This window comes from Lissotriton vulgaris, chromosome 3_1 (genome assembly GCF_964263255.1).
Source record: "Lissotriton vulgaris chromosome 3_1, aLisVul1.2, whole genome shotgun sequence".
Lineage (NCBI taxonomy): Eukaryota > Metazoa > Chordata > Amphibia > Caudata > Salamandridae > Lissotriton > Lissotriton vulgaris.
The window spans coordinates 182,625,098-182,648,319 of NC_141689.1; the positions used below are offsets into that span (position 1 = coordinate 182,625,098).

A 23,222-nucleotide genomic window follows, 5' to 3' on the forward strand; every position below is an offset into this window, starting at 1 on the left:
CTAAACAGCAGAGATTTCATACTATTTGACTTTCGACTAGGCACGCTGCAAAAAAGAAATCGCTCAAGAGCAGAAATGTACAGCACAGTCGGCCAATGACTAGGAACTTCATACAAATATTATAGGGTTTTTTTTGGTAACTTGGCCATACTCCTGGGCCTGGTTCCTGGACAGCAGGTGGCAGCGAAGCTGTGGGAAAAGCCGGCTGTGGACAGCTCGGTCTGTGGTCACTGCCTTGGCAGCATGGCTTGAAAATACAACAAAACTGGTGCCTGTGGGATGACCACAGAAGGAGAGCCAATCCGGGCGCGGCAGGGGCGGGGCTTGGCCTGAGTCCGCCCTCCCTCTAAGACCAGCGCATGCTTCTGCATCTGGCAGTGCGTGTGAGCGCCTCGACAGCAGCAGAGGGCGCTGCTCAGATGACCGCGGCAGGGCAGCAGGTGGATAGCGATCTCCCTGCGGGCGCTGAATTATGGAGGTGCTGTGATACACGAGCCTTTCATTAACTTTATGTGCAGCTGCTGGAGTAACTGGAGCTTCCTGAGGGCGCAAGCTGTGGGGACAGCGCGCTCATCTGCAACAGCAAAGCCTTGGCACTGGGCAGAGAAGGAGCAGTTCTGTTTAGGGGCTTCTTTTTCATCCTTCAGTGGTGCCAACAGGACCAGGAGGCGAGGAAGAAGCAGGGCTCTTACACCCAGGCTCTGTCCTTCCTGGCTGCAGCTTGCTCTGGGAGGAGGGGCGGCCAAAGTTTGCGCCCAGCCTTGTTTTGTGTTGCATCTACCCAAAACCCAGGAGATGGAGCCGGGGAGGGAGCGGGTTGCAACCGGTGTCTTCAATAAACTTCCAGCCGAACAGGCTCCGCGGCCGAGCCCGGGGTTCTGAGCATCCACGCGCGAGAGGGCGCCGAGCCGGACATCGCCCGACTGCGCGCAAAGGCGCATCTTGTGCAACACGCATCTTGTAAGGAGCCAAAAACGCGCACCATCGCGGGACCGTCCTCGCAGGGTAGCTGCCCACAGACATCCCACGGTATACAGAAGCAACTGGGAGAAACACAGCGTTGGGTACCCGGGATTTAAACAACAAAGAACCCACGAAACAGAAGATACGATACAGTCCGAAACATGTAAACAACTTTGCGTGGTTGGGTTTCAAGCAGCCCATGGTGTTGCTTTCCGACTGTGCCAAGATATGTCACAAGATAATCTCAGGGTCGTTTTGGCACGGCAGCTCCTTGGGGTTGTCTGCAACGAGCAACAGGCGCTCATGTGATCCTGCGCACATGGTGCTGGTGCAGTGAGCGTGTGTGAGGGCACACAGCTGCCCGGGGCGGGCAGGGCGCTCCCGGACAGGGAGGGCACGCACAGCTGGGGGATGCTGTCATCTCTGTGCCCACGGCCCCGCAGCTCTCCCAGGGACACCCCTCCGACCCCACCCCCTCTAGGCTTTCATGAAGTGCGCGTCCAGTAACACTCCAGTTTGGGACCGATGCCGGATCGCAGATCCAGGGAGGCGCAGCGAAAAATTGCCCAGGATCACACAATGCTCTTCTCGAATGTGGGCTACCAGTGGGACTCTGGTTTCAGGCTTCCAAGCTGACAACTTATCTGGGGAGGCGGTGATGTAGGAGGGGCGCAGTGCCCCATGCAAGGGGTGTGTCCCCTGGCCCAGGGAGCCTGGGAACGTCTCCAGCCTCATTGTGGCGCGGCCCGAACAGGACAACTCCGGCCTCACGCGGATCACGTGCGCTGGTGTCAGGGGCCGGATACTAGTTTAAGGAAGAACCAACCTGGTGTGGAGGAAGTGCCTAGAAGACGCATAGCCGGAGTGAGGTGGTCTGCAGACACCACCAGGAAGGCGCCCCCATGCGCCGCTCTTCACTCTTCCCTGGGTCTTTAAAAAGGTAACTATTTACAGTCTACCGCCCCTTGCAGACACCCGTACAGTGTGGGTTTACACGTTCAAAGGGGTCCGGCTTTATTTTATTTATTTATTTATTTATTTTTGCAATTTATTGAGCGCACAACTACCCTAAGGTGTCTCGGCGCTATTGAGAAGAGATCCGTGCTGAGAGAAAGGTAACCTAGGCTTGATCAAAAAGCCAGGTCTTTAGATGCTTACGAAATATCAACAGTGAAGGGCTCTTTGCAAACGTGGACCCATGTTTTAAACTCTCCGATTCGCTAATTGGGTTTCAATATGTATTTATCATTTGCACATCTCAAAGGAAAGTTTCTTGATTTGTTTTGATTCCGGTTAAATCTGTGTTACGGTTACACAGAAGAAATACCAAACATGTGCCTAATTGTTGCTTTCATAACTGCTGATATATTTTGAAATATTTGAAGCATTCACCTACAGGTATTTAAATGTTATTATGTGTAGAACAACTGACATCCTATATCCTTTCCTTTCACGCTCCTTGTACACCACAGATATCTAACTTTGCAGTCAGAGAAAGGAAAATAAGCACCAAACTCCCTGTTATAAGAATACGCAGCACATAGCAGGAGATTTGACCTCTAACTTTGATGGCACAGCTAGTGTGACGAGATAAAAACAACACCTAAAGGCATCTTCATTGCTCATTCCCATTCTGAACTTCAGCATGCTTATTTTGGGGGTGTTGCAGCAACCTGAGCACCCCTACCTCCAGCACATATGCACCAGTGGATGCAGTTTGTGCAAACCTCCAGTTTCTTCTGTTTAGTGGTTAATACTGGAGTCACTGTTCTTTAGTCCTCCAACTTTTTCTAGAGTTGCCAGGAGCTTTTGGCAATAGCCGAGATTTTAGAACACGTCTGATTCAACGCATCTGTTCTTATAGCGCATGCTCTGAACCCCGTAACCTCTTGGCACTCGAATATGTGTTGGATGAGGCAACTCGGGCCACAAGGAGCCGAAATGAACTGTGCTGGATCACAGTGTTTAGTCGAGCTCGGAAGCCGGGACCCGAATTCGGCCACTGGCTCACATCTCCTCCTGACTTTATAACCCGGCTCCACAAAGGTCCTCGGAGTTATCGAAAGACCAGCCAGCTCCTGTGTTTGATGTCCCCGCTGCAGGGTAAGGACCAGCCCACCCCCACATCAGTGATTAGCTGACCCCCCACACCAGTCCTCAGCTGAGCCCCCACGTCAGTCCTCAGCTGAGCCCCAAGCAGGTCCACAGCCGAGCCCCCACACCAGTCCTCAGCTGAGCCCCCACATCAGTCCTCAGCTGAGCCCCCAAGCCAGACCAGAACCGGGCCCCCCCAACAGTCCTCGGCTGAGCCCCCAAGCCAGTCCATAACCGGGCCCCCCCAACAGTCCTCGGCTGAGCCCCCAAGCCAGACCAAAACCGGGCCCCCCCAACAGTCCTCGGCTGAGCCCCCAAGCCAGTCCATAACCGAGCCCCCACACCAGTCCTCAGCCGAGCCCCCACACCAGTCCTCAGCTGAGCCCCCACACCAGTCCTCAGCTGAGCCCCTACACCAGTCCTCAGCTGAACCCCCACGTCAGTCCTCAGCTGAACCCCAAGCAGGTCCACAGCCGAGCCCCCACACCAGTCTTCAGCTGAGCCCCCACATCAGTCCTTAGCTGAGCCCCCGCACCAGTCCTCAGCTGAGCCCCCACATCAGTCCTTAGCTGAGCCCCCGCACCAGTCCTCAGCTGAGCCCCTACACCAGTCCTCAGCTGAACCCCCACGTCAGTCCTCAGCTGAGCTCAAAAGTGCAGTAACCATGTTTGCACTGATCTCTGCTCTCCACCCAACCGATGACGATTTCCTAAGATCAACAACACATCACATTTTTTTGATGCAGAAAAGTAGCCACAAAGAACAACAGAGTATCAGGAGTGGCTGCACACAGTGAAGCAATCCCTCTCGGACGCGGTCATCTGCTAAGCCTTACGTCTGGCTCACCCAGACACAAAGACCTGCACACGCGAGCACAGTGTGAGCTACCTCAGTGGGGAGCAGGGTGGTCTCATTGAAGGAACAGGGATTGGCGCTAAGCACTACATGCTCCAGGCCCCTCCTTACACTGACCAGACACAATGCCACCTGCCCTCCACGAGTCCAGCCAGAGGGAAATCCCAGACCCGTGCGGACGTCTGCAGTGGTCATGTATATCTCAGCCATGAACTATACAAAGGATTATAACATAACAGCACACATAGCATTTACACCCCACATTTCATTTGGTTCTAAGCGCTACAAAGTGTGGTAAATATAGAAAGTGTGGACGAGAGATAACACACGTTTGCATGGAAACACACCCATGGCAAAGTGTCAAAGCATCAAAGCACAGATTAGTTCACAGGTCTTTTGTCCCACAACCAACCACTCCATGTCCCTGCAAGACCACATCTATGTCTGAATTACACGTGTACGGTCGCAGGAAGGGCTGGTACATGTTGGAGAACATGAGTCTGGTCCGTGGCTTGTATTCTGGGGTGTTGGAGGATGTGAGGCAGCCAGGAGCAGAATGGGACCTGAAGAGAAGGTAGAGGGTCAGGGGCAGATTCTGCAGAGAAGCCCAATGTGGGTGCAGCTAAATAAGAACTTTGTGCATGAAAATCCCAATCCTGACCTGCATCAGGCTTGACGGACATCCTTACACTCAAAGTGCACGTGTGGACTTTCTGCCAGTGTGGAGGGCTCTCTGGAATGATGCATTCAGAACTAGGAGAGGGTTTGTGGGTGTTCCTGTCTCAGTCTAGCTACAGGGATCAACAACCGCAAACCCATACATGTGCCAGAATTCACAAAGAATGCAGGTTCCCACCCTTACTGAGTTACTCACTTTATGGTCAGGAGTGAGTACATTTCTTGGGTGGGAATGGGGAGGAATAACAACCCAAGTTAACGGGGAGCAGAGAGGGGGTTTCTGTCATGGTCAGCCTTGCCGCCCGGGTACTAGAGAGTACCAGCTCGACACTGGCCTTGCACGCTGGTGTCTCTGTTCTATGAGATGCCCAAACGTATTAGGGACACGAGCAACTGGCACTTTTCTCAATATCCCTCCTCTCAACTTCCTCTTCACTCTGAGCTCTAAAGGTAAATACTGAGTAGTGAAAGGGTGCAGCAGGCCCGCCTGTCCCCGAAGGGTTCCAAGGCAGAGTTCCCAGAAGGCACCTCCACCAGGGCAGGGATTGAGCTAACCCCCTTCCAGACACCGGCTCACGAGATCATATATTTAAGTACCACTGAGAGTAGAGCCAACCCTTGCTCAGTTGACTCAATTCTTCCTGAGTGCGAACAGCAAAGCTATCTATCACCTGTTGCAGACAGTAGAACTAACTTTCAATTGCCGCAGCCAGTAAACCTACTCATCACTTGGCACAGACCACAGATGTAACCCTCGCCCTTGGCAGAGCCATCCCTTGCTCAGCTGATAGATCTCATGCTCAATAAACACAGCAGCGCTATCTTCACTTGTCGGTGACTGCAGAGCCATGGCTCGCTCCGTTAACCTATCCCTGAACAGCTGCATATCTGGTTGTGTGGCTATCTATCGACCTACCTGGCTGTTCTGTCTGTCCGGCTGCCTGTCTGCATCCATCCATTTATCCCATAGATACCATAGGTGAGCCTTTACATAATAGTACTGTCATTGCTGCATTGCTGATACAGGGTATGTGGGGGGCTGTAAGACCCAGCCCTCCCCTCAGACCACCGCATAGATAGCTCACTAAGTTTAGATTGGGTCATACAATATGTCCATGCCTTAGTAAACACCATTGGAGGGAAAAGCCTTAATTTACCACAGCACCATCCACAGTTGCTCGGGCGAGGGGAACGTTGAAATGAACATTCCCTTCCCCTGTTTCTCCCTCAAAGACCTTCTACTCATACACCTTTATTTAGTAAACGCTGTATTAGACATACATTCTGGGCATTTTAGGAAGGGACGCTGGTCAAGATTGATTATCAGTGCACATCATTCGACTGACCCAGGCTGCAAATTGGAGCCCTTGCTCTAGGATGACACACATCACCAGCCCAGCAGCCTGACATGAGCATCCTCAGCAGTAGAGTGAGCCGCCTGCATCCCCCACACCCACTCACACAAGCCTTTCATGAAGACCCAGGAAGTAATGTCATGCTGTGCTGTGCACGAGGTCTCCCGAGATTCTAAGCAGGCAAACTATGATGGTCACGTGACTGGCTCCATCCCTCTGATTGACTCTTCAGAGACGACACTGGAAGGCCTTACACATGCACATCTGGGCAGCAGGTATCAATAACCCACTCGCTCACTAGCCCAACCACCGATAAAACCCAGTGTTCCAGACAGCACCACTCTGTACTACACTGGTAGGGTCTCTTCACCGAAAGGCGTACAAATCAGCCTCCCCGGACGCACCCAAAATCACATCTGTGAAGAAAAGAGCCATGGGGCCCAGTCATTTGTGGAAATGTGCTCTATAAAAACATATAACATTTCCCACTGACAAATATCCCTTTTTAACATTGGACCTCAAGCACCCTGCTGTGCACACTGCCGCACCATAGCATATAGTTGACATCTCACTCCTCACAAACCCGCCCGCCACAGAGCCAACACAACCCGTTAATGAGACCAGCAGTCTTAGGTACAACACATCAAAAACAGCTAGCAAAGGGATGCCTCCCAAACGCAAAACAGCATGGACGCTACCCTTTCACCTATGTGGACCGGGATAAGTAGCAATGTCCTATCCTAGGGTCACTCATCCAGACGCAGACACGTGCCAACGGCCTCCCCGCTAGCATTGGTGCCCTTACCACCATACTATGGGTGTCCAGTAGAATCAACAGGGATCTTCAGTAAACCCTATGCAGAAAGGACCCATTGTTACACAGAGCAGGCACAAGGACTCTTGGCCAGAGAGTAATCCCAAACCAGTGTGGACAAGCCCCCCTGGGCTGCCAGCAGAGGCCACGGGCTGAACAAGGCGTAGTAAGGTTTTTTGAGCTAGGTGTAAAACAAATCCAGCTATTTAGAGAGAGAGATAAGTCCAAGGCTCTGAAAAGTTAATATGATGCCCCATTTGGGGAGGAGGCCCAGCCGGTGTAACCCCGCGGTGAGCGTCAGCTGTCCTTGAGGAAGAGTTTAGTTGAGGAATCTGAAGGAGGCCATAGGAGTTACTAGACCTCCAAGATGGACACTAGGCCATCACACTCACTGTGGGCTCACTGCTTAACGTAATGTTGGGCTTTTCACAGGAAGGTTTGTGGGGTCACAGATGAGGCCAAGATCACCCATGAGAGCTGTCAGTGAAGAGGCTGAAAATCAATGATTTGAAAGTGAGGTTCTGCTGGCGGCGGCGTTGAAAGGGAAGTGATGTAGTCTACAGTGCTAAATAAACTCCTGAAAAGTCCTGAGCCTGGCAGATGGTGGTGAAAATACAACACACAGTGCTAAATGTTCAGAAAGGCTTCTTCCACCATTCTAAAGAGGGGAAGCAGAAATAAAGTGATGCCAGACGTGAGTTCAACTCCTTTGGCTGTGCTGTCTTTTGGCCGCGCGTGTACTCACCAATTACTTGGTCTCTTATGCTTTGAACCATGATCTTTCTGAATCTCAAATCCAGTCTTAAATGGCAGCAGGGGGATCAAATAATCTCATGTGTCACTCTGCGACCAATCAAATTGACCTGAATGCAGAAGACAGTTTTAGTTTTGCAAGAAGCAGACGACCAATCTGATTGGTTCCTATGTTCAGGCAAATCAGGTTTGTTACATAGTGACCAATGAGGCTGCAGTGCATCTAATGCAGGCGGTAGAGGGGCTTCTTGTGATGGGCCCTGCCACAAATGGGACTTTTCTCCCTCCTTTTATGTGGATTTCCATCTGTGCAAACATTCTGAAGTTAGAAAGGGCAGTCACCCCACCGCCCTGCGGAGGAGGGGCTGACCACTTCTCCCAGTGTGTATCTTGTCACCAGCAGGGCTGGTCGCAGATTGATGTTTTAACTGCATTTCAGACACAGCTCCTTGAGGCAAGTGATCAGGGCTTTAAGGAGCCCTTCTGGCGTGTCTCTGAGACCTCTGGGGTTCAGCCGAGTGAAACTCTCACTCCCCCCTGTTGGAGTGCCGGGTGTGTCACAGCTCCAGACTTCAGCTCACTGACATCCCTGCACTCGGGCTTCCAGTGACAGCTCTTTCTTTCTCTCCATCTTCGAGAAAGAAGCATCGTACGGGCAGGGTGAGTGGACGGGGCGCTGGGAGGCCTCATAGGCGAGCGCTCTTCAGACCTCTCCAGCAGGGGGCCTCACACTGCTGCTCTGACCGGTCCACCAGAGGCTCAGTGAGGTACCCATGGATCCCCCCATGGGTCCCTTGGCCTCAGGCTGGTGATTCGAGCTCTTCAGTGACCCGACCATGACCGCAGCAGTGGTGGGGGGGGGGGGGGTAGGGGGGGGGCAGCAGACGGTGGCCCCCTTCACACGGACATTCCTGGACCTGGGCGATGCTGGTCATATGTCAAAGCTCGAGAGGAAATAAACTCACCGACAGATGGATGAGAGTTAAGGCTGGGCACGGTTCTCCCCTCAAGATGCAGCTGAAGCCAGGATAGCCAGGGTTGTAAGGGGGCATCACAACCACCTCGCACGGTGCTGGTGCCTTGACCCACCCTACACTCCTCATCAGACTACAGAAAGCAGATGAAAGCTTTAGGGGGTTCCATTTCTGTTTCTGCTTTCATAACCCTGCAGCCCATGGGTAGCAAGAACAGTGCCAAGCAACCAATGGGTAAACAGGGGTAGCAGTGCTGCCCTGGCACCCCTTCTGAGGTCCAATGTCAAGTAGGGCCCCGATAATTTCACACTCCATCTTATTAGGCAATGCCACCTACGCAGATCGTAAATGTTAAACAATGTGGCACCGAACATGAACCCAATATACATGCAGTAGTTCAGGGTATAGGAGCCCCCAAAACTGGCAGCTGTTTATTGACATGTATGACACACCTAAGTTGGTCAGTAGTGCTGGAAGAAAGGCATCTTAGCGTGATAATGCACGTGCTGCGTGGACGTGGATATGTGCTCGAACTCGAATCTCCTTGACGTCGGTTCACAAGTTATTCTTCCTGAAACTGATGAATGGAAGGAGTTGTGTGAGAGTAAATCCTTCAAAAAACTACAGCGCAGTGAAGCTGCACGACTGTTGCAGCAAGCACTATATCAAACAAGCTGATGATATTCAATGAGACTGGCAGGATTACATGGGGATGTTTCACCTTCACTCCATCCAGTCTGGTTTCGTTTTAATAATAACTACAGTCTATACACCACTTCCTCAGCTGCAATAAATCTACATCAAAGATAAGTTGTTACTCTAACATTGTTGAGAATGAATGGTTAACTATCTTAACCCGTGACTCTAATGTTAAATCACAGATAAGTGGTTACTCTAGCCCTGCGCGTGCTTAGAACTCCCTTCATGGCGGTTCGTTTTTTGACTTAATAGCTGTTATAGTAAAAATGCACTCACTTAAAAAAAGCGGTTATTACCTGTAATCCAAATGGTAACTAACAGACAACCTGAAGATGTTTTATTATTGTTTATTGTCCGCTTGATATCCTGAAGCACGGGACACAGGCTGACTGCACAGGGAAAAAAAAACCCTTCCACACACAGCACTGACAACACTGCAGTGTTTTGTTGTAAACAATACGTCATGAACTGCAGCAACAGTGGAAGTCTCTCTCTGTCACATGCTACACACACTCACACACACACACACACACAGCAACACGCGCGTGCACACACACTTTCTCACCTCTCTCTGTTACACGCGCTACACACACTCTCGCTCTGTCTCTCTGTCACAAACCACACACACACACGCGCGCGCACACATGCTCTCTCAAAAGAACACAGACTGGTCTTTTGTGCATGCCGGGCAGGCACTGACCGTGGCAGCCCGTGTGACAAGAGGCGAGAAGAACGGAGTAAAGCAGAGGTCGGTCAAGGCTACCGTGGAGGGGCGGGGCGCACAGGGCGGGAGAGAGACAGGCATAATGACCAATCACTGGGCAGCTGTGCAGATGCAGAACAGCACACACATACACACAGAGGGGTGTGTGGCCAGAGGAGGCACGCAGAGGGCATCATGGGGGAGCCTGGATGGCGACAGGCACGGAGTCAGGGGCTGGGGAGAAGCCAAGAAATATAGAGCCCTCCCCCACACACTTTGACCTGTACCCCAAACGACACTGATGAGCATGTGCGGCAAGAGAGGTCAGCAGTCATGCTTGGCTCCTCCCTCCTGTGGTAATTCTGAAATCTGAACATTCCCTTCTTCCTTCTCTCAATCATACTTTCTGCCTATTTTCCTTCTTTCTTTACCTGCTTTCTGTATTTTTTGCTTCTGTGGTTCGTTCTGTTTTTTTTTAACAGTGACACACCCTCCTCTTCCTTCTTTTGTAGCCGTCTAAATTCCTTCTCTCCACCCATGCATTTTTCCTCCTTTATTCATCCAGCCATTTTTTGGACGACCTATTCATGCATCCTTCATTCTCCAAACCATGCATCTATCCATCCAAGTCTTTCCCTCCATCGTCTTTCCTTCCTTCTTTGCATCACTCCATTAATGTTTTTATCCATCCATCCATCCATCCACCCACCCATCCATCCATCTATCCATATACTGCTACCCGTACACTCTAACACCCATCAATCCATCCACTCTACCATCCATCAATCCACTCACGTTACCAACCATCATTCCAATCCTTCATCCATCCATCTATCCATCCAACCACCCATCCACTCTGCCATCCATCCACTTATACATCCATCCATCCATCCTTCCAACCATCCAACCATCCATTTAATCATCCCCCTCCCTTTCACTCATACACACTCTCCCTTTCACTCTTCCATTCTTACATCCATCCTTTCACCTATTAATCATCCATACATCCATACATCCTCCCATCCATCCATCCACCCATCCATCCATCCATCTATCCATCCATCCATCCATCCATCCATCCATCCATCCATCCATTCATCCATCCATCCATCCATCCATTCATCTATCCATCCATGCATCCATCCACCCATACATCCATCCATCCATCCATCCATCCCTCCATCCATCCATCTATCCATCCATCCATCCTCCCTTTCACTCATACACCCTCTCTCCCTTTCACTCTTCTATTCTTACATCTATCCTTTCACTCATCCATCCCTTCACTCTCCCTTTCACTCTTTCATTCTTTCACCCATCCTTTCTCTCATTCATCCATGTATCCCTCCATCCATACGTTCTTCCCTCCATAATCTTTCCTTCTTGCCTTCCTTCTTTCTATCACCCCATTCATGCATCCATCTTTTTCTCAATACATCGATTAATGCTTCTATCCTTCCGACCATCCTAGTTTCCATACATTCGTCTCTGCACCCATCCATCATCTGCCCACCCCTCATTCTCTCCATCCATACACCCCTCTCTCCATTCCTGCCTCCCTTCTGCCAACTGCAGGTGTTGTCATTTATGAGCTTCTGAGCAAAGTCGAAGGAGCCATAATCACCAATTTAAATGTTTCACGTCACAGAGACTGCCCAATATCATCCACCACCACTCAAGCTGCTAAAGTGGGGTGGGGGTGGGGGGCGGGTGTCTATGACAGCCCTGCGGTGCATGGCATTAGCCCTCACTGGTACATGGGACTAGCCCTGTGTGGTGCATGGCTTAAGGCCTCTGCATTGCATGGCATTAGCCCTGTGCTGTTCATGGCATCAACCCTCTGCGGTGCATGGCATCAGCCCTCTGTGGTGCATGGCATCAGCCCTCTGTGGTGCGTGGCATTAGCCCTCTGTGGTGCGTGGCATCAGCCCACTGTGGTGCATGGCATCAGCCCTCTGTGGTGCATGGCATCAGCCCTCTGTGGTACATGGCATCAGCCCTCTGTGGTGCATGGCATCAGCCCTCTGTGGTGCATGGCATCAGCCCTCTGTGGTGCATGGCATCAGCCCTCTGTGGTGCATGGCATTAGCCCTCTGTGGTGCATGGCATCAGCCGTCTGTGGTGCATGGCATCAGCCCTCTGTGGTGCATGGCATTAGCGCTGTGCGGTTCATGGCATCAACCCTCTGCGGTGCATGGCATCAGCCCTCTGTGGTGCATGGCATCAGTCCTCTGTGGTGCATGTTATTAGCCCGCTGTGTTGCATGGCATCAGCCCTCTGTGGTGCATGGCATTAGCCCTCTGCGGTGCATGGCATCCGCCCTCTGTGGTGCATGGCATCAGCCGTCTGTGGTGCATGGCATCAGCCCTCTGTGGTGCATGGCATTAGACCTGTGCGGTTCATGGCATCAACCCTCTGCGGTGCATGGCATCAGCCCTCTGTGGTGCATGGCATCAGCCCTCTGTGGTGCATGGCATCAGTCCTCTGTGGTGCATGTTATTAGCCCTCTGTGTTTCATGGCATTAGTCCTTTGCGGTGCAATGCATCAGCTCTCTGCGGTGCAAGGCATCCTCCCCCTGTGATGCATGGCATCAGCTCTCTGCAGTACATTGCTTTAGCCCTGAACAGTGCATGGCATTAGCTTTTGCATAGCATGGCATTAGCCCTTTGCAGTGCCTGGCATTAGCCCTACGTAGTCCATGGCATCAGTCCTCTGCGGTGCAGGGCATCAGCCCTCTGTGGTGCATGGCATTCGCCGTGTGCAGTGCATGATATTAGCCCTTTGTGGTGAATGGTATTAGCCCTCTGCGGTGCATGTCATCATCCCTCTGTGGTGCATGATATCAGCCCTGTGCTGTGCATGGCATCCCCTCTTTGGTGCATGGCATCAGCCCTCTGCGGCGCCTGGCATCAACCCTCTGTGGTGTATGTCTTTAGCGGTATATTGCATAGCATTACACCTCTATGCGGTGCATGGCATTAGCCTTCTGTGGTGCACAGCATCAGCCCTCTGTGGTGTATGGCATTAGTCCTCTCTGGTGCATGACATTAGCCCTCTGTGGTACAAAAGGTGGTGGTGATGGACTGAGCATCTGAATCAATCAAACACTCACACCCAGTCAAAAGATCTGGGTTTAATCCATCACCGTTCTTTAGCCCACTCTGCCACCCCAGTTCAGACATGGCTATATGCAAATCAGTCTGACCCTGTGCCTCATGGGAACAGTCCAGCCCGAACTGCCAAGCCATGCCTTCCCTGGACCGGAAACAAGCTTCCGAGGACCGGTTTCTGGCATTCCAGCGTCTTCAGCCCGACTTGTTTGAATCCAGTGGCAAAGTGAGCAAGGGACTCACGTCTGAGCATACCCTGCCACACTTATGGCGGCCAAAAGCGGCACAAAAGGGGGTGGTGATGGACGGAGCAGCTGAATCAATCATGCCAGAAACCGGTCCTCGGAAGCTTGTTTCCGGTCCAGGGAAGACATGGCGTGGCAGTTCGGGCTGGACTGTTCCCATGAGGCACAGGGTCAGACTGATTTGCATATAGCCACGTCTGAACTGGGGTGGCAGAATGGGCTAAAGAACGGTGATGGATTAAACCCAGATCTGTCGACTGGGTGTGAGTGTTTGATTGATTCAGATGCTCCATCCATCACCACCCCCTTTTGTACCACAGAGGGCTAATGCCATACACCACAGAGGGCTGATGCTGTGCACCACAGAGGGCTCATGCCATGTGGTGCATGGCATGAGCCCTCTGTGGGGCATGGCCATAGCCCTGTGCAGTTCATGGCATTAACCCTCTGTGGTGCATGGCATTAGACCTGTGCAATGCATGTCATCAACCCTGTGTGGTGCATGGCATCAGCCTTGTGCGATGCTTGGCATCAGCCCTCTGTGGTGCATGGCATTAGTTCACTGCGGCGCATGGCATTAGCTCTCTTTGGTGCTTGGCATCAGCCTTGTGCGTAGCTTGGCATTAGCCCTGTGTGGTTCATGGCATCAGCCCTCTGCGGTGCATGGCATTAGCCCTGTGCAGTGCATTGCATTAGCCCTGTGAGGTGCAGGGCATCAGCCCTCTGTTGTTCACCGGCCTTGCAAGGATAAGGCAGATACACTGCTCGGTGTGTGTAGGACTGGCCTTCGGCACTTGTCTTGCTAGGATAGGGCAGACACACTACTCAGTGAGTAGGGGCTCGCCTCCTGCACCGGGCGTGCCAGGGTCGGGCAGACACACTGCCTAGTGTGTATAGGGGCTCAGCTTCTGCACCGGGTTTGCCAGGGTCGGGCAGACACACTGCCCAGTGTGACCACCGTCGCAAGCTTTGCCCCAGTTGCCACCAGTCTCTGTTGATCGAGCTGCCCCCACAGGCCTGGATGCTTGTGGGACCGCCTGAGTGCAGCTTGGGGCTGGTGCAAACACATATAGGAGCTGTACCCCAGCAACATCTCTCTGTCTGACAAAAACATATTAGTTGTTGACTGATATGAGGCTCAGCCAGAATTGATGGTTCTCACACCCCTCGCGGACGCTGGCCGCGTTAAGGCAGCGGGGGGCGTTATAATCTCCACAGGGCTGAATTACTAGAGCTAAAAGCTGACACAAGAGAGTGGGAAGCGTCAAGCTCCCAGGGTGGGCTTATGCTACCATCATCTCCGGCCCCTCTAGCTGATGAAGGTAACAACGCACTGGTTTACATGAAGGCGTTTTCAGTGAGTTAAAATGTATATTTAGAAAACCCCGTGCATATACCCATCAGAGCAATAGTGTGCTTTCTCTCTGCTATCACCTTTGATAGTCAGGCAATCAGAGGGAAGAACATGTGACAAAAGCAGATGAAGCCTCTGAGACTTGCTGTCTCCAACAGCCGGATTGAGAAGGTTGTTTGCTTCAACCAGAGGTCTGTGTGTGCGCAAGCGCGTGTGTGTCACTTACAGGAAGGTCTATTTGTTTGGAGGTTTCTTTTAAGACAATGGCACATAGGTTCATTGTGGCCTGGGAGGAGTTTCATCTAACCCCTCTGCAGAACTTAAATGCTATGAGATCTCCATTTTAGAACATTGTTAGACCCATGAACACTGCATCAAGAAGAGAGTGGTTGAGACTGTAGGGTTACAAGGCCATTTTGATGTGTGAAGTTTTCTTGTTTTCATCTTCATATCAAGCCATTGGTGGGTCACCTCCTAGCCCACCATTTCCCTAATTCTATAGAATATAACTCTATCATTCCAGCACTCCAGGATCCTTGAGGCTGTAGAGTGATAGCAGACTCAGGTGTTTTTACTTCACCGCCCCCAGTAGCACAGAATGAGAAGAGGTGATGCACACCTAAGGGATCCTATAAACAAGGGTCTGTGACATAGGCCTTCAACTGCAGAGAGTTCACTACCATTCTGCCTAAGTTGCTCATCTGCTGTGCTGCACCGCCCTGGTTTGCACTGACAATTGCCCGTGGGAAGAGATCCATCTCTTAATGCTGATCACAGCATTTCTCCCCAGAACAAAGGGTGTTCCGCTCTTGAGTCAATTTTCCTCTGCATCCAAGTATTCTTCATCAGGCGTCCCAACGATGGGGCGACCCATGGGTTGATCTTTTTTGCTTCAAAGGAGAATGCTTTTCTTCACTTCTTGTCTGGTAGGTACATCTCTAAGCGCTTGCAATAGAAGGCCCCTCTCCCAGTCCCAAGGCTGGGGGATCTCCTCTATTGATTCCAGGATTCAGATTGCGGATAAAAGAGTGATGTGGTGAAGTGGAATGTATAGCCCTCTGTGAGCTCAATGTTCTTGGTTTCCTCTCCTGATACAATTAACGAGAGAGTTTTATTGGACTTTTCCAGTTTACCCAACTCCTCTTCTCCAAACAGTTCTTCCATTCATGAATCTACTGTGTCTCCCCTGGAGTTCTGATGGTTGCACTAAGTTATTTGGGAACATTGGATGTTGAAATTGAGATCTAGAAGTCTCGTCTTCAAGCTACTTTGGTTTTTAAGCTTTGCCATTGGGCCAATTTATTTGATGATGTTCCTCCCACCAGTCCATGATGACCATGTGCTCAACGTAAGTTGTAATTGTCATTCCTTCACAGAAATCGTAGGTAGTGCAATACTGTGGGCCTGATGTACAGAAGGAGTGTGGCTCAGGGGTTAGAGGCGGCAGACCCGGAAGCTGAGATCGGTCCTGGACCAGGGTTCAATTCCCCGCCTCGGTGGGTCTTGGGCTCAAAAATTCCATGGACTCGATAATTCTCGTTCCGGTGCCTGCTCGAATCACTGGTTCACACTCTGCGACTCTGGGCAATAGCTTGCTTAATCTCCACTACGGCCCCTCGCGGCGGGATGCCTGGCTTTCACCTTGTGGATACCCTGCTGGGGTTATCTCACAGGGGAATACCAGGACGGGTTCCCAAGGCAAGCGCCTTGATGCCTTCGGGTGATACGTGCGCTATATAAATCGCAATACATTTACATTTACATTTACAGTGGCTGAAATACTCCGTCACAAACGAGATGGATATCCCATCCGCCATATTACAAGTACATTATGTCCTATGGCACTTGGGATAAAGATTTCCGCCACATATATTACGGAGTATGCAGTTCGCTCAACTTAACGATACACTAAATGTTAGATTCTCACAGTAATCGCTTGGAATAATGCAGAAGGTCGGGCTGCTGTGGTTGACACCAAGCTAAGGCATTGTGTCCCCTTTAAGAATTGGAGAATTATTGTTATTACACAGGTTCTCAATATGTTGTATACTTCAAGGTCTGTCAGCATTAGGAAGTAAATGAGTGGCGTGCACTAGTTCACCGCGTTTCGCCATGAAAGGATCTCTGCCTCCACTTTCAGCCTTTTAGCCCAGTCGAATGTTGACGCAGGCATGGTTGGATTCAGTATGCACATCCATGCAAATCCTTATTGACATAGCCGCCTTTGATGCTTGGTTCATACTATTCAGTTTGTTCATCGTGGCTATAGCAGTGGTTTGGGCGAAGAGGGTTGAACAGCGGTAGAGCGAAGTTGTCGGCTTCCTTTGTTGGTGAGGGAAGGGGAGGAAGCACATCATAGTTTTGCACCAGCCATCAACAAAATACATGTGATCCTTTGCAGTGGCTCTTTATTAAGAAGAATATGGACTACTGGTCTTCATCAGGCCTTGATTAAATGATACGGTACACGAAACAATTCAGGATAAGCTATTGCATAGGGACAGCAGAATTCTGGGTAGATGGAGCATTGGGAGTTGTGCATGATTGCTTTCCTTTACTAGTAAATCTGCTAACTCTGCAAGCGTGTTTGGCATCTCCTGATTTGCTGTGCACTCCAATGGAACGAAGAGCGGAACATCAGAGCGGGGGAAGGTGTTTTGTGCCGCAGGAGACAGAGTCAGTCCCAGTCCTCAGCTACAAGGGGTTGTAGTTGACAATATTGAGCTTGAAAGATCAACTTCCAGATACATCATGACCAGACTATAAATTCTGAAATATCAGCAAGAAAAGTGTTGATTTACTATTATTAACTCCACCTTGACAATATTTTGGAGCCAGTGTTATTGTCATGATATATGTGTACGTCGATATTACTGATGTGTGGGAGGACATACGAAGGGATAATACTATCTTCTGTCTCTAACATTTTGTCTTGAAACAAGCACAATATTGTGAATAATGCAATGCCTCCCATGGTTCGTCTCAATACTACATTATTGCCATCAGCGCCCACCCAAGCCTCTGCAGGCTGGGCAGCAAAGCACAGCCTGCAAGAAACGGAATGCTAAGTCACTCCACCAATCTATGGCTTCCGTCTGAGGCACCAGCAACTACTGCATGCGTTCTTGCTGGCGGAAAAGCAAACTAAAATAGATGTGGGTGAGGCAGAGTTGTCTCCCCCACCCCCCTCCCCCACCGAACTGATCTAAAACTAAACTTTAGTTCCAATTGAAATTCTTTTGACTATGTTTAGCCCTAATTAATGTTTTCAGATTTTTTATTTTATACCTTATCATTATTATTATTACAATGACTATTATCTTTGTACTCATTTTTCTATAGCATTTGACATTTCCTTTCATACTTTTTCTTTTACCTGCCCGAGTTTGGGCTGTTAAGGTTCTTTACATCTTAAGTGGTGCTTGATCAGTTGTGCATGTACTTTCTCCAATGGGAGCCTTGTCACTGTGCAAAGCACCAAGTGTGAGCTAATGTAATCCAAGCTGCAGTCACCTGCCTCTGGTTTACCTTCTTTGGGACTTTGGGATCTCTGTCACAGCTCACATCAAAATGTTCTCCTCCCCCATATGTTCTCCCTCTCTATAGCCTAGTATTCCAGGTCCCTGGCACTTACATTCTTCTTGTGGTAAGTTGGCATTTCTCTTGTGCTAACAGTACTTCCACATATTTTCAACATCACTCACGCTGATTGTAAAGCTGGCTGTGGAAGGAAAAAAAACTGACTGCAGCCAGTATCGACTGCATCATAATTTGCACTTTGTGATATTTTTGTATTTAGATAAAGTCGAGATTTCTCTTAAAATTTTTATGAAAAACATGAAAGACCTATGAATTGATTTGTGTTGAATTTATGACTTCCAGAATTAGAGCTCTGGAATCATCCTTGGGCTGGGAGACAACCTGTTTGTGTTGCCTTTGAGGTCACACCACTCCCCGTGCCAACATTAGGTTCACACACATACCACCAGATTCACTGCCTTCACCTTTGCTCTCAGGGGTGAAGAGAGTAAATCGAGTGACTTCGCCTCACAAACAAATTATTCCCTTACATGTATTTTTTCATGGAGATCATTTACTCCGGGTTTTTAGGCATCGGACTTTATGAATTCTTCTCCAGAAAGTTCACTGAAGCTCTAGATAGATCTATTGCAGGTAGCAAAGCTGAGCTGGACCTTAGGAGCCATTGGTGCTCTTTGGGGTTCTTCCGAAAGACACTGATAAAGGCACTTGTCCACAATTTGCAGGGATCATGCATAGGTATATTTGATTGATTGATTGATCGAGTGAGTGATTTTAAGCTTGTAAATCATACTGCTCCCTTGGGGTTTTCTGGCACTATTACCCCATTCACCCCATGCATGCCGCTACATGACAATTCAGATTTTCACTTGGCTAATGCGTGTTCGGCATTCCAAAGATGCATGCTCAAGGTACTAATAAGATCTTTGGAGATCCTTAGAGGATCTTTGGAGAAATGCAGGCACACATTTGGGCTTGTAGAGGCAGACAGATTTAGGTAGCAGCAAATATGTCTCTGGGTGCTATTCTCTGACCCAAAGTGACATGCCTGGTGCTGGAGGATTTGCAAAAATGATGGCAGTAGAGAGGCTTTCTGAACATGTAACATAACAGGCACCTCCATCGCTAGTATGGCTACATGTTTTGCAGTAGATACAAGGGGGAAATAGAGACAACCTCTTCCTAGCGGAATCAATCTAGGTGACGGTCTTGAGGTCAAGTGTGAGAGAGTTCTCTTCATTAAGCCAAAAAGAGATGGGTCGATGTTGGATGTCTACAAGTAGTTAAGAATGCACTAATGGAACACGGATTAGAATAGGAAAGTCAGATTATGTGGGTGAGGAGGGATTCCAATGCAGTGGGCGAGCAGGGAAGAAGAGGAGGGTTAGTTTGGGGGGATGGGGGTGTTCAGTGTTGACCTTTCAGTTTTGCTTATGTTCTTTTTATATGTCATACAGGTGTGTTGAAGAGAATTGACTTCTGGAAGAATTGAGGTGAAGATACTACCTTGATTTTCAAAGGTGCCCCTCCTCTTACTTTAACTGTGCATCTCCTTGTGATACTGGCATCAATCTAATGAAGTGTATTTGCAACAAAAGCCACTGAGAAGCCTAAAAGGATCAGGGATGTGACATCGCCGCCATCGAAGGTACTGTGGATGTCATTCAAAGTAGCAATGAGGGCAGTGACAATACCACAGTAAAGGTGAAATCTACATAGAGATGGTTCAACAACCCCCCATCATCAAAGAAGCAGAACAGCTGAATGTTTGAACATGTTTTGGTAATTTTAGCTTGAATGGGGGGATCAAGCTGGTGACATCATATAACAATCTGCTAGGATCTTACTTAATAGTGGGCACTTTTACAAACAGCGAGGTGCTCAAACAATGGGAAGTGGCGTGTTGAGCCTGAGGGCATAAATATTTGCCCCAATGGAAGAAAATGTATTAAGTTGACAAGGTAGGCCAGAATCTATCAGAGCCAGACTTGATCAAGGCAAGTGATTTGGTAAACTCTTCTTGAGGAAAAGGGGTAAAACTGGAGAATATGGGTGGGAGCCCAGGGGGTATAATTGAGAAGGGCTGGAAGGAGTAGACTCTGTAGAAAGCAGGGAACTATAAATAGCTTACATTGTTGAATGAAAGAAGGAGGGGAGTTCATCAGAAAGAGTTAAAGAAGAGGGATTGGTATGTTTAGCACAATTGGGTTCACTTAACCCGTGTGTGATGCCAAAGATAACTCCCAACGTGCTGGTCAAACAACATAGGTGCTACTGGAAATAACAACTGTGTGCAGTGAAGATGGATTTCTTGTGACCAGCATCACCACATGTTCATTCCTTTTTAGTGAAGTTTTCATGAGCGTAAGTTCTGAGGCCCGCCAGGTGACCAATAGCCGTAGTCTTCTGAGATTGGTGAGTTTTATTGGAAAGATATGTTTAATGGCGGAGGGGAGTAGTTCCTGGATTAGGCTATGGCCAGAGTTGGATCAACAGTCAGCGCGGGCAGTGTGGGCGATAGTTTACAAGTTAGTTCATCGATTGATGATCTAGCCTATGGGTGAAAAACAGAAGAGGTCTTCGGTGATGAGATTGAAGTATGGGTGACATAAAGGTTGAAACAGATGAAGAAATCATATGTCCAGGAAGAGGAGGAGTAACATAATCATAAATTAATATGGACGATTCCGAGAAGATGAGGTGTTTCTATGTTAGTAAGGCCAAAGTCAAGGGGGTAGTTGTGGAATGATAGCAGAAAGACAGATGATATTTAGTCCGGGGTCCGGTGGAAGTTAGAAAAGGCTGGCACAAGACCAGATTACTATTATGGAAGTGGAAGGAGGCAGAGTGGAGTGCAGTTGGCTGAAGATACCAAATTTGCCTGCTTTTTCCTAAAGCAATATGAGGGCAGGTGCATCCCCAGGGCCTTTCATGATAGGGATGGCTTGCCTTCCGCCTTCCACCTTTATCTAGTCAATTTTATTTACTGTGAGTTTTGCACTGCACTCCTTGTTGCCTTCCAGTTAGAGTGCTAGAAGGGCTGGTGTATACCGTTATATCACAAGACAAGCGACAAAGCAGGCTGGAGTCCAATCAGATGGACGGCATCTATATGCATTGTTCTTCGTTTGCAGCCCCTGGTCTGTGACGCGTTTCCTTTGAAAGCACGTTGGTAAGGTTTCATCTTAAGGAGAGTCTTGAATCATAAGTGGTTGGGTTTCAATCTTGAGGAGGTGTGTCTGTATTCCACATGCTGGGGCCCATTGCTCCCACAGATCTGTTTTTCCGTGTATTAATGATCATTAATGAAGAAGGCAGGGGCGGCTCTAGGCTCATGGCGGCCCTGGGCAGGGAGCGTAGGTAGGGTGCCCCCTTGAGGAACGCAGGCACGGAGGCCAGTGAAGAGGGGGAGGTCAGGGTGGTTGGAAGTGGAACAGAGCCGGAGGCTGCCAAATCCCTGCCAGGGGCCGCCACACAACTATGTATCCATCCTCAGAGGATTATTATATTAAGGATATATATTGGCGTGGCAGGCCCCTGGAGTTTGGTGGCCCCTGGGGTTTGGTGGCCCTGTGCAGTTGCACAGCTTGCACATGCCTAAGGCCACCCCTGAAGAAGGTGGGTAGACATGGGCGTCCGCAGACTTTTTTCCAGGGGGGGGGCAAAATGTTAACGTCATCACCATCCTCCGACATGATATGTGCCAGGTGGGGCACAAGAAACACTGGGGCGCAGAACTGGGATAGAATCAATTAAATGACAGGAATTCAGGACATGTGACTGACCCTGCCACAGGCCAACAAACACCGCCTGTAGGAAAAATGCTAAACTTTCTGACAAGCTGCTTTATCTCTGTCTGCTAGGTGTGCAGACTTCCGGGTCCTCGATCCAACACCAATCAAGGCTGTCTTCAGCACCGAATACTTTAAAACAGCCTATGATTAAAGCACCAGATTAAACATACTGTATGTTATGTTAGGGATTATTTGTAGCGCACATATTTACCAATATTGGCTTCTTGGCGCTAGAATTCATGATAAATGTTATCCAAAGTTAAAGCACAACGTCAAAGTCAGTAATAAATAATACAGCAATCACACACGCTAGTGATTCGCCAACGGGTGCTCCCTGTACTAGAATTCCCTGGGCATTGCAAAATTTTACACACATTCAATTAATTTATACAAAATAAAATGTATAGGTCCAAATGTTAGCTATATTTTTTAAAAGAAACCTAGAGTCCCTCTACCTGTAGTCAATGTCAAACTGACAAAGTGCACATGTTTAGGGATACAATAATGGCCATCTCCCTTATGCGGAAGCAGCGGCGGCACATCACAGGTCCAGGGATGCTAAGGCTTACACAGTGGTTGAAGTGGGGGGGAAAAAGTAGGAGAACAGTGGGCGGAGAATCAGAGGGTGGGAATAACCCAAGGATTGGATCTGTGGGTGGAGCCAAAGGTGTGGCCAGAATGCGCAGACATCCCAATTTTTAGTATTTGTTTGGCATTTCACTGCCCAGTTTAATCAACCAATGGATACACATGATTATTTAAGGTTATAATGAGTTATTGCCATTAAAATATATTCACAAAGTGGGATATGCTTCTAATCACAGAATGTACCAAATACGATAAAATGTGGAAACACAAGCCATTTGTCTCCGAGCCATGGAGTTTCTGTCATCAGCACTTCTCCCTTTTCCGACAACAGCAGTTCAAACATGAATGGCAAAATATCCTAGTTTACAAATGTTTTCTCTAAAATTATGGCTTTGTCATAGTAGCCTCATAATGCAAGATCTGCTGCATGATCTGACCATTTAAACTAATAAATTGTTTGTAGCTCAAACATATCAAAAGTTAATTAAAAAATGTGACTTGTGTTGCTGCGGAGTGGATGGCCTATTGCAAAGGTTGACTGGTCACCTTTCTCACTGCTGCGTTTGTATGTTACACTGGTACTAATAAGGCAAAATCTTTCCAGAGACTGTTAGCATGTGTACACACGTCAAAATAATAAAATGTCTGAAAATATACTTCATTACGCTGCAGCCTTATTTTAAATGCATAATTTAGTCTACA

General features: G+C 49.1%; 1 long non-coding RNA gene across 1 annotated transcript in view; it reads left to right on the plus strand.

The window, feature by feature from the left end:
• Positions 1–373: 373 nt before the first annotated feature.
• Positions 374–23,222, plus strand: part of LOC147726179 (uncharacterized) — a 78,261-nt gene continuing 55,412 nt past the window's right edge. The window contains exon 1 of the long non-coding RNA XR_015309270.1: positions 374–1,903. This is a non-coding gene — a long non-coding RNA (uncharacterized LOC147726179). The remainder of the gene's footprint in view (positions 1,904–23,222) is intronic.